An 8,734-nucleotide genomic window follows, 5' to 3' on the forward strand; every position below is an offset into this window, starting at 1 on the left:
ACAGGCTTAGCGGTCATGGCTCACGGGCCCAGCCGCTCTGCGGCATGTGGGATCTTCCCGGACCGGGGCACGAACCCGTGTCCCCTGCATCGGCAGGCGCACTCTCAACCACTGCGCTACCAGGGAAGCCCGGTAGTTCTATTTTTAAGTAATTATTTTTTTTTATGAATGTATGGTGACTTGGTGACCCCAATATATTGGTAGTGGGAATATAAATTTGTTGGTTCTTTCTGAAAAATAACTCTATGTATCAAGAGTTTTAAAATATTCACCCTTATAGATTCAGTAATTTCGCTTTCAGGAACATTTCTTAAGGAAATAATAGAAATTTAGATACAGGTATGTGAAGATGTTTATTGTGCTTTGTATAATAGCAGGAAGGAAGAATGAAAGGAACAGAGGAAAGCAGGAAGAAAATAAAGAAAGGAGGTAAGGAGGAAGGAAAGAGAGAAAAGAGAGAAAAAAAATGAAAACAACCTAATATTCAATAACCAGGGAGTATTACATAAATTTTGATGTGCTTATATGATGGACTATTTTGCAGCCAGAAAGAGAATTTTATTTATCTATAATAAGGGTTGATATCTTTTACACTTAAAAGTTAGAAAAAATGTTAAACTAGCTCAAGAAAAAAAGTTAAACACTCCTTATGGAAATAATAGGCAAATATGATATAAGTAGGAAATTTATAAAGAAAGAAAAAAATGGCTAGTAAAAATATTTTTAAAATTTAATCACTAATTGTGATATAAATTTAACTTAAAAAAACTATAAGTTATTCTTTACTATAAAAATGGCAAAGATTTTTTTTTTAACATCTTTATTGGAGTATAATTGCTTTACATTGTTGTGTTAGTTTCTGCTGTATAACAAAGTGAATCAGGGACTTTCCTTGTGGTGCAGTGGTTAAGAATCCACCTGCCAATGCAGGGGACACTGGTTCAAGCCCTGGTCTGTGAAGATCCTGCATGCTGCAGAGCAGCTAAGCCCGTGTGCCACAACTACTGAGCCTGAGCTCTGGAGCCCATGAGCCACAACTACTGAGCCCGCACACCTAGAGCCTGTGCTCTGCAACAACAGAAGCCACCGCAATAAGAAGCCCGCGCACTGCAACGAAGAGTAGCCTCCGCTCGCCACAACTAGAGAAAGCCCACACGCAGCAACGAAAACCCAATGCAGCCAAAAATAAATAAATAAGGCAAAGATTTTATTTATTTCTTATTGAAGTATAGATGATTTATGTTACATTAATTTCTGGTATACAGCAAAGTGATTCAGTTATACATATATATTATTTTAAATATTCTTTTCCATTATGGTTTATTACAGGATATTGAATATAGTTCCCTGTGCTATAAAATAGGACCTGTCATCTCTGCCCGAAGGGGTACAACTCTGTTGCTCCAGAACTTCCCACTGTCTTGGCTGAGGCTTTTTTGACTCTATATTACGGTTCAGATTCCCCCTGTGCCCAATCTGGCTTCATCCCATTTCTTTCTACATCTCTAATAAACATCTTGCACCCCAAACTCCACTTTAGAATTTGCTGGAGGGTCACTGTCTACCCATCATGGGCCTCTCTTAACAGAAGAATTTTGCTTAGTATTAAGGATCATTTCCCTCTGAGCCTTACCTGGACCCCTAACTTATCCTTAAACATTGAAACATATTTATTTAATGCCTTGTCTGTTATCATTTGAAGAAGTCTACAGACATGAACTTATATCCTTCTTTCATATATGTATTTGAATACAAATAGCATCCTGATATACCCACTGTTGCTTTTGCCTGTCCAGCTGCCTTTACCCCTTCTTTTGGAAAGAGTATTTACATTTTTCTTTTGGGGACTAAATATGTCTGTGCCTTGTGATTTTGATGGGATCCATCAAAGTGCAGGTGTACACATGCACACTCACTGGCCAAGGTGTGGGCACGCAATATAAGCCAGGCCAGTCAGATTTTTACCTTGGGCCTCTGAGCTTCAGGCAGAGTGACAGAAAGTTGGAAAATGAAGCTGAGTCCTGCCATTAGTATTGCCTGAAGGGATGGTTCCTCTCCTCTGTGAGGCCTGAGTGTTCACTCCTGGGTGAGCTACCCAGACGCTTGTAACAGATATCTGTCTTAATAACTTCAGCCAGTGTCTATCTTTGTTGCTTGAACCAAAACCAAAACAATAACAACAACGAGAACAAAAAGACCCTAATGGATATATTTCTACTTTATAATCTTTTTTTTTTCTTTTTTTTTTTTTTATAATCTTTACACATAGCAATCCATACAAGTAAAGAATATTTCTACAACACTCCTGAAATGTAGAGCGCTGGGGGCAGTTAGAGAGAGGTGGCTATAAATGAGGGGTATTCTCAAGTCCCTACAATATCCATTAATCCCACTTCCTGGAATGTATTCTAAGGAAATAACTAAATGAATAGTGAAAGATATATGTGCTAGGCTGTTGACCACAGACTTATTTTAAAAAATGAAATATAGAAATAATCTAGATATCAATGGGTAGTTATGGTCATTAAAAATGTAATGAAGGGGCTTCCCTGGTGGAGCAGCGGTTGAGAGTCAGCCTGCCGATGCAGGAGATACAGGTTCGTGCCCCGGTCCGGGAAGATCCCACATGCCGCGGAGCGGCTGGGCCCGTGAGCCATGGCCGCTGAGCCTGCGCTTCCGGAGCCTGTGCTCCGCAACGGGAGAGGCCACAACAGTGAGAAGCCCGCGTACCGCTAATGAAGGCTTATATGCATTATATGGAAAGATGTTTTGATATACTTTTAAGGGAACAAGATGACTATAATACAAAATACCCCTTTTGTTTTTACAAATATATATTTATCTATATATGTAAATATGGGTAGAAAAAAATCTAGAAGTGAATATACGGAAATATTGACAATTGCTATCTGAATGGTAGGATTATGAGTGATCCTTGTTTTTATATTTTTCAGAAATTTCCAAATTTTTTGCAGAGGTCATAGTACATCTATAATCAGAAATAATCAATGGACTATTAAAAAGCAATGTTCTTGAATCTTCAACAATATAAAAATGTTAAGTAGAAAACAAAGGATAAAGTACTATTTTTAGCATCGCCTTAATTATATTAAAATATTCACTGTTTTAGAAGAAAATACACAGCATATTAATGTGCTTTTCTCTGAGAGGTTAGATTATTAAAGATTCTTATAAATAAATAAATAAATTGTGTATATACACACACATATGTAATTTATCTAAATAAAAATTAAAAGTAAGAAATGTTTTTAATCCAAACACAAATATAAACTTTGTCATCGCATAGGACCAGAGGAAGAGTTGATTACACATTTAAATTCAGTCCGTTTCTGGTTAGTTTGTTTCATCTGACTGGGAAGGCTGATGATAAGAAGGGTCAGAGGGGCTTCCCTGGTGGCGCAGTGGTTAAGAATCTGCCTGCCAGTGCAGGGGACACGGGTTCCAGCCCTGGTCCGGGAAGATTCCCATATGCTGCGGAGCAACAAAGCCCGTGAGCCACAACTACTGAAGCCCGGGTGCCTAGAGCCTGTGCTCTGCAACAAGAGAAGCCACCGCAATGAGAAGCCCGCGCACCGCAACGAAGAGTGGCCCCTGCTCGCAGCAACTAGAGAAAGCCCGTACGCAGCAACGAAGACCCAACACAGCCAAAAATAAATAAATTTATTAAAAAAAGAAGGATCAGAGAGAGGTGATCAGACTCAGCTTTGGATTAACCCTAAAACGAATTGATGGACTTGGCCTCTTTTTTCTCCCCAGTCCTATCTGGGAGGATGAATTTGATTCATGTCCAATCATTCTTTCAGCTCCCTTAATAATAATAATAATTATTATTATTAATATAATTTGCTACTGAAACTAGACTATCAATTGGGCATGCACAGTAGCCACGTCAAAACTTTTCAATAAGGGTGTTTGTTAGCCCTTCCATTTTTAAAAGTTGCTTTATTAGATACATATGTAAGTAACTATTCACTAAATGTCTCTCCTATGTATAGACTTATACGAAAAATGAAAAATTACCAAAATTAAACAATAATTTAACAGTGACAAAACAATTCAAAGTCTTTCCAGGATAGTATGTCACCATGTCAGAGGCAGGATGACATAGTAGCTACATGTGGTAGTCAGCCACCAAGATAGTCCCTAGTGATTCTTGCCTCTTGGCAAGCCCTGTGTGGTCACCTCCTATATTGAATAGAGATAATTTGATAGCCAATGGGATGTTGCAGAGATGATACAGTGTGCTTTTCCTAACACTAGGTCATAAAAGGCCTCGTGACTTCCACCTTGCTCTTTTCTCTGTTGTGGATCACTTATTTGGGGAAAGTCAGCTGCCATGTTATAAGGACATTCAATCAGCCCTATGGTGAAGACCACATGGGGAAGAACTGCATCGTTTCACCAACAACCAGTGCCAGTTTGCCAGGTATCTGAGTGGGTTGCCTTGGGAGCAGACCTTTCAGCCTTTGCCAAGGCTCCAGATGACTGCGGCCCCAACAACATCATGACTGTAATGTCATAAGAGACTCTGAGGCAGAACCACCCAGATAGGCTGCTTCTGACTTCCTGACCCATACAGACTGTGAGATAATCACTGTTTATCGTTTTAAGTCACTACATTTTGGGTAATTTTTTATGCAACAGTAGCTAACCCATACTCTATGTCATGATATATTAGTATCTTTTTGTTTTCTTTACCTTCTGCTTCACCATCAGACAATTGAGAGGACAGGGTCTGGGGACCAGCATCTCTGGAAAGGAAGAAGGATGCTGAGGGCTAGAGACACAGGTACCAATTTGTACATCACGGGCAATAGGGTACTCCTGCTGGGAAGATTTGGTTTTCTCTGTAAGTAGAAACCAGGGAATATCTGCTAGAGGGAATGACAGGCACTAGAAAATACAAAAAAAAACAAAAAACAAAAACAAAAACAGGGGTAGACAGCATGAATGTGTATTGATCTCATCTCTGGGACTCTGGTCTTTGTCTATCAATTCTCTGTGATCTAGAGGTAGAAATGATGAAAATAGCCAGCACTTGGGTAAAGCCTAAGGGAAATTTCATTAATGGCCAGGATATTCAGGGCACTGGCAGGGGAGACTGATGAGCCTAGTAGTAATGTGTATAATTTCTTCTACGTGAACACTGTGTTTAGGGATTCATACTGTAAAATTGCCAATATTTGACCATTTTGGCCTGCAAAAATGTCAATTTCATATAGTTCAACCTATATTAACAATGTAAAGGGTAAATCCATGTCTTCCTTCCAGAGGAGTTGGGATAGTTGACCTCATTGAAAGGAAAGAAGCAAATCTCTTTTAAAAACCCTTAAGATTAAAGGGGACTTGTCTCGAATACTCTCTATTTCTCAATGCCTGGAACACAGTAAACTCTTAAAATCCTTTAAAAGAGATGTACATGCACATGATTTAAAAAGGAAAAGATAGAAAGTATATAAAAGGAAAAAAGTCTCCACCTGCATTAATTGCTTTCAGCTGCAAGTAGCAGAAACCTGACACTTGACTAAAACTGGTTTAAATAATAGGGAAATGTATTAGTTCACTTATCAAAGAAACGTGAGATAGGGTGCAAGAATTAGTTGATTCAGCAGTTTAACACAGTATCATCAAGGACCAGATTTTTCCTGTCTTTCTACTCTGCTCTCTAGTGCATGGGCTTCAGCTTAAGGCTGATTTCTTCCAGTTGTAAAATGGAAACAGGTGTGCTTCACGCTCCCTTGTTTGTGTCCAACAAGAGTGAAAAGCTGACCTCCTGTGAATTTCTCCTAAGAGTGAGAAAGGATAATCCCAGAAGCTTCCAGCAAACTTCTCCTCTCATTTCACCAGATAGAATTGGCTCACATATAACAGGTCACTGTCAAGAGAATGGAACCACATTTCTATCAGTCAGAGACATCCCTGGAGAAAAAGTCAGTTTTCCAAATGCATTTGGGTAAAATGGATATGGTTGAGGCACCCACAATGTTTATTACCTTGGCCTACACCTTCCCCACATGACTTTTCACAGGCGCAAACACTATTAGCAGTTTCCTGTGCATCCTTCTGAAGATATTCTATGCATGTTCACTTAGAAGCCTTTCTTTTTCTGTGCTCTTTTAACAGAAATGATAGCATAGTATACACAGTCTTATACTTTGCTTTTTTCCATAATACATGACTGGTAAACATTTAATTAACAAATGGTAAGAACAAATATTTTGTAAGTCAGATGGCTTTAATCCTAATTATGCACTTTGCTTATTTGCCTTTTGCACTCCGCTAGCGTTAGTCTCTCTTTCTTGTTTTTTTTTAAGCCTAACCATCAATTTCAGTTAGGCTAAGGGGGAAATAGGGAGGGGTTTTGTCTGGATTCTGGCTAGAGCATTAAACAGGATCAGCAGATCCTGGGTGTCAGTAAGATAGTGGCAGCAGGAAGGAAGAGAATTGAAAGGGTCAGGTGAAATACAAAACAACATTAGCGAAGGTACGACAACAATAGCGGAGGTATGTTGAGCGCGTACATAGGAGACGTTCCAGGTTGTGATAAACATATACTCAGTAAGAACTGAGTTAGGTATGCCTGATCAGCTGTCTCTTCACACCTGAAGATTCTCTTTCAAATGCTAAATGGAGGTGATTCTCTTAGACTTGGTAAGTAAAATTCCAAAGAGCTGCATGAAGAAAGATGTGAGTGCTAAGGAGGGGATGGTGTGTAACCGAGCTGGGTTTGAATCCTGGCTCTGCCACTTACGGGTGTCACAATGAGAACTGGACATTGGACATTTTCTTAATGTCTCTGTGCTTCACTATCTTCATCTGTAAAATAGGGTGATATCAGAGGGCTGTTGTGATGACTAAATGAAACATGCATGCAAAATACCTTGCATGATGCCTGACACAGTAGGCATTCAAAAAATCTAAACAGAAGTTGGATGGTATGGACCTACCTTACAATTTTTGATGTAACAACAGCTACATTGGTACAGTAAATTTTTTTTTTTTTTTTTTTTGTGGTACGCGGGCCTCCCTCTGCTGTGGCCTCTCCCGTTGCGGAGCACAGGCTCCGGACGCGCAGGCTCAGCGGCCATGGCTCACGGGCCCAGCTGCTCCGCGGCATGTGGGATCCTCCCAGACCGGGGCGCGAACCCGGTTCCCCTGCATCGGCAGGCGGACGCGCAACCACTGCGCCACCAGGGAAGCCCGGTACAGTAATTTTAAAAATAAATTTTGTTGATGTATAATTTTATTGATGTCTATTGATGATAGACAACAATACATACCCATTTTAAGTATAGAGATCAATGAGCTGTGACAAATTAATTCACCCATATAATCATCACTAGAATCATGATATGGAACATTTTCACCACTCCAAAAATTCCTCTTGTGCCCTTTCAAGTTAGTCCTCCCTACCTGAGACCCCAGGCCACCACTATTTTGCTTTCTGTAGGTACATTCTGTGTTTTTAGCATATCATATAAATGGAATCATATTGTATGCACTTTATTGTCTGGCTTGTTTTACTCAGCATAATGCTTTTGAGACCTATCCACATTTTGCATGTATCTGTAGATTATTTCATTGTTGAATAGTATCCAATTATACAGATATTCCAAAATTTATTTACCAATTAACCTGTTGAGAGACTCTTGGATTGTTTCCATTTTTTGGCTATTATGAATAAAGCTTCTATGAATATCCTTTTTGTCAATACAAGTTATCTCTCTTGTGTAAATACCTCTGAATGGAATTATTGAATTATATGGCTTATTATTTAATGTTTAACTTTATAAGAAAATGCCAAGCCGTTGCCCAAAGTAGTTGTATATCTTATATCCTCACTGACAATACATCAGAGTTTCAGTTACCCCACATCCTCCCTAACAAGTGGTATTGCCAATTTTTCTAACTTTCATCATTTTAGTAGGTGGTATATAATTGTGGTTTAGTTTGCATTTCCCTGAAGACTAGTGATGTTATCATTTCATGTGCATTTGCCCAAACATATCTTTTTTTATGATGTTATGTGGCTGAACCACACTGACTCCATTTTGTCATCTCATCTTAGGACCACAGTCCTACCCCCTCCCCTCTCTGGATGACTGAACTTTAGCACACTCACAAGGAATGCCCCCAAGCCAGAAAAATTCCGTATCAACTTTTGTCTTTGCCTTCATCTGACATGAAAACTGGAAGAAGGCCTTTTGCTGATGCAGATGGTTAATGGTTATGAGACGCCCCCAGGGGCAGGAAAAAACTCCAGTTTCTGTCCATGTGGACATGCACCTCTCTAATGGTCAGATTCTTTTTTAGCTTTGGCCCTTTAAATTCCCCTGTACCTCTTTTAGTGGCGCGAAGTGCAGCTGCAAATGCCAATGGACCCATTGTCCACCCAAGCCTGCCTGTATGTAAGTTATCCACAATAAACTTCATAACTGTACTTTATGGAGTTTCTTACTTCGTTTTTCAGTCTCAAAGTTCCTTCTCAGTTTGGAGATTATTCAATATCTCTGCTTCCTAACAGATGCATGTGTTCACATATTTTGCCCATTAAAAAAAAATTTTTTTTGCCAGTGTTGCAGAATTTTCCCAGTCTGTGGCTTGCTGTTTCATTTTCTTAACATGTCTTTTAAGGAGCAAAAGTTTGAGTTTTGTCGATGTCCAGTCAGGTAGTGCTTTCTGTGTCCCCTCTAAGAAATCATTGCCTAACTCA

The 8,734-nt window shown here is 39.4% G+C and overlaps 1 long non-coding RNA gene across 1 annotated transcript in view; it reads left to right on the forward strand.

The window, feature by feature from the left end:
* LOC102979287 (uncharacterized) overlaps positions 1 to 3,190 on the forward strand; it is a 23,048-nt gene extending 19,858 nt beyond the window's left edge. The window contains exon 3 of the long non-coding RNA XR_449049.4: positions 2,955 to 3,190. This is a non-coding gene — a long non-coding RNA (uncharacterized lncRNA). The remainder of the gene's footprint in view (positions 1 to 2,954) is intronic.
* The last annotated feature ends 5,544 nt before the right edge of the window (positions 3,191 to 8,734 follow it).

Source organism: Physeter macrocephalus, chromosome 7 (assembly GCF_002837175.3).
Source record: "Physeter macrocephalus isolate SW-GA chromosome 7, ASM283717v5, whole genome shotgun sequence".
Taxonomy (NCBI): domain Eukaryota; kingdom Metazoa; phylum Chordata; class Mammalia; order Artiodactyla; family Physeteridae; genus Physeter; species Physeter macrocephalus.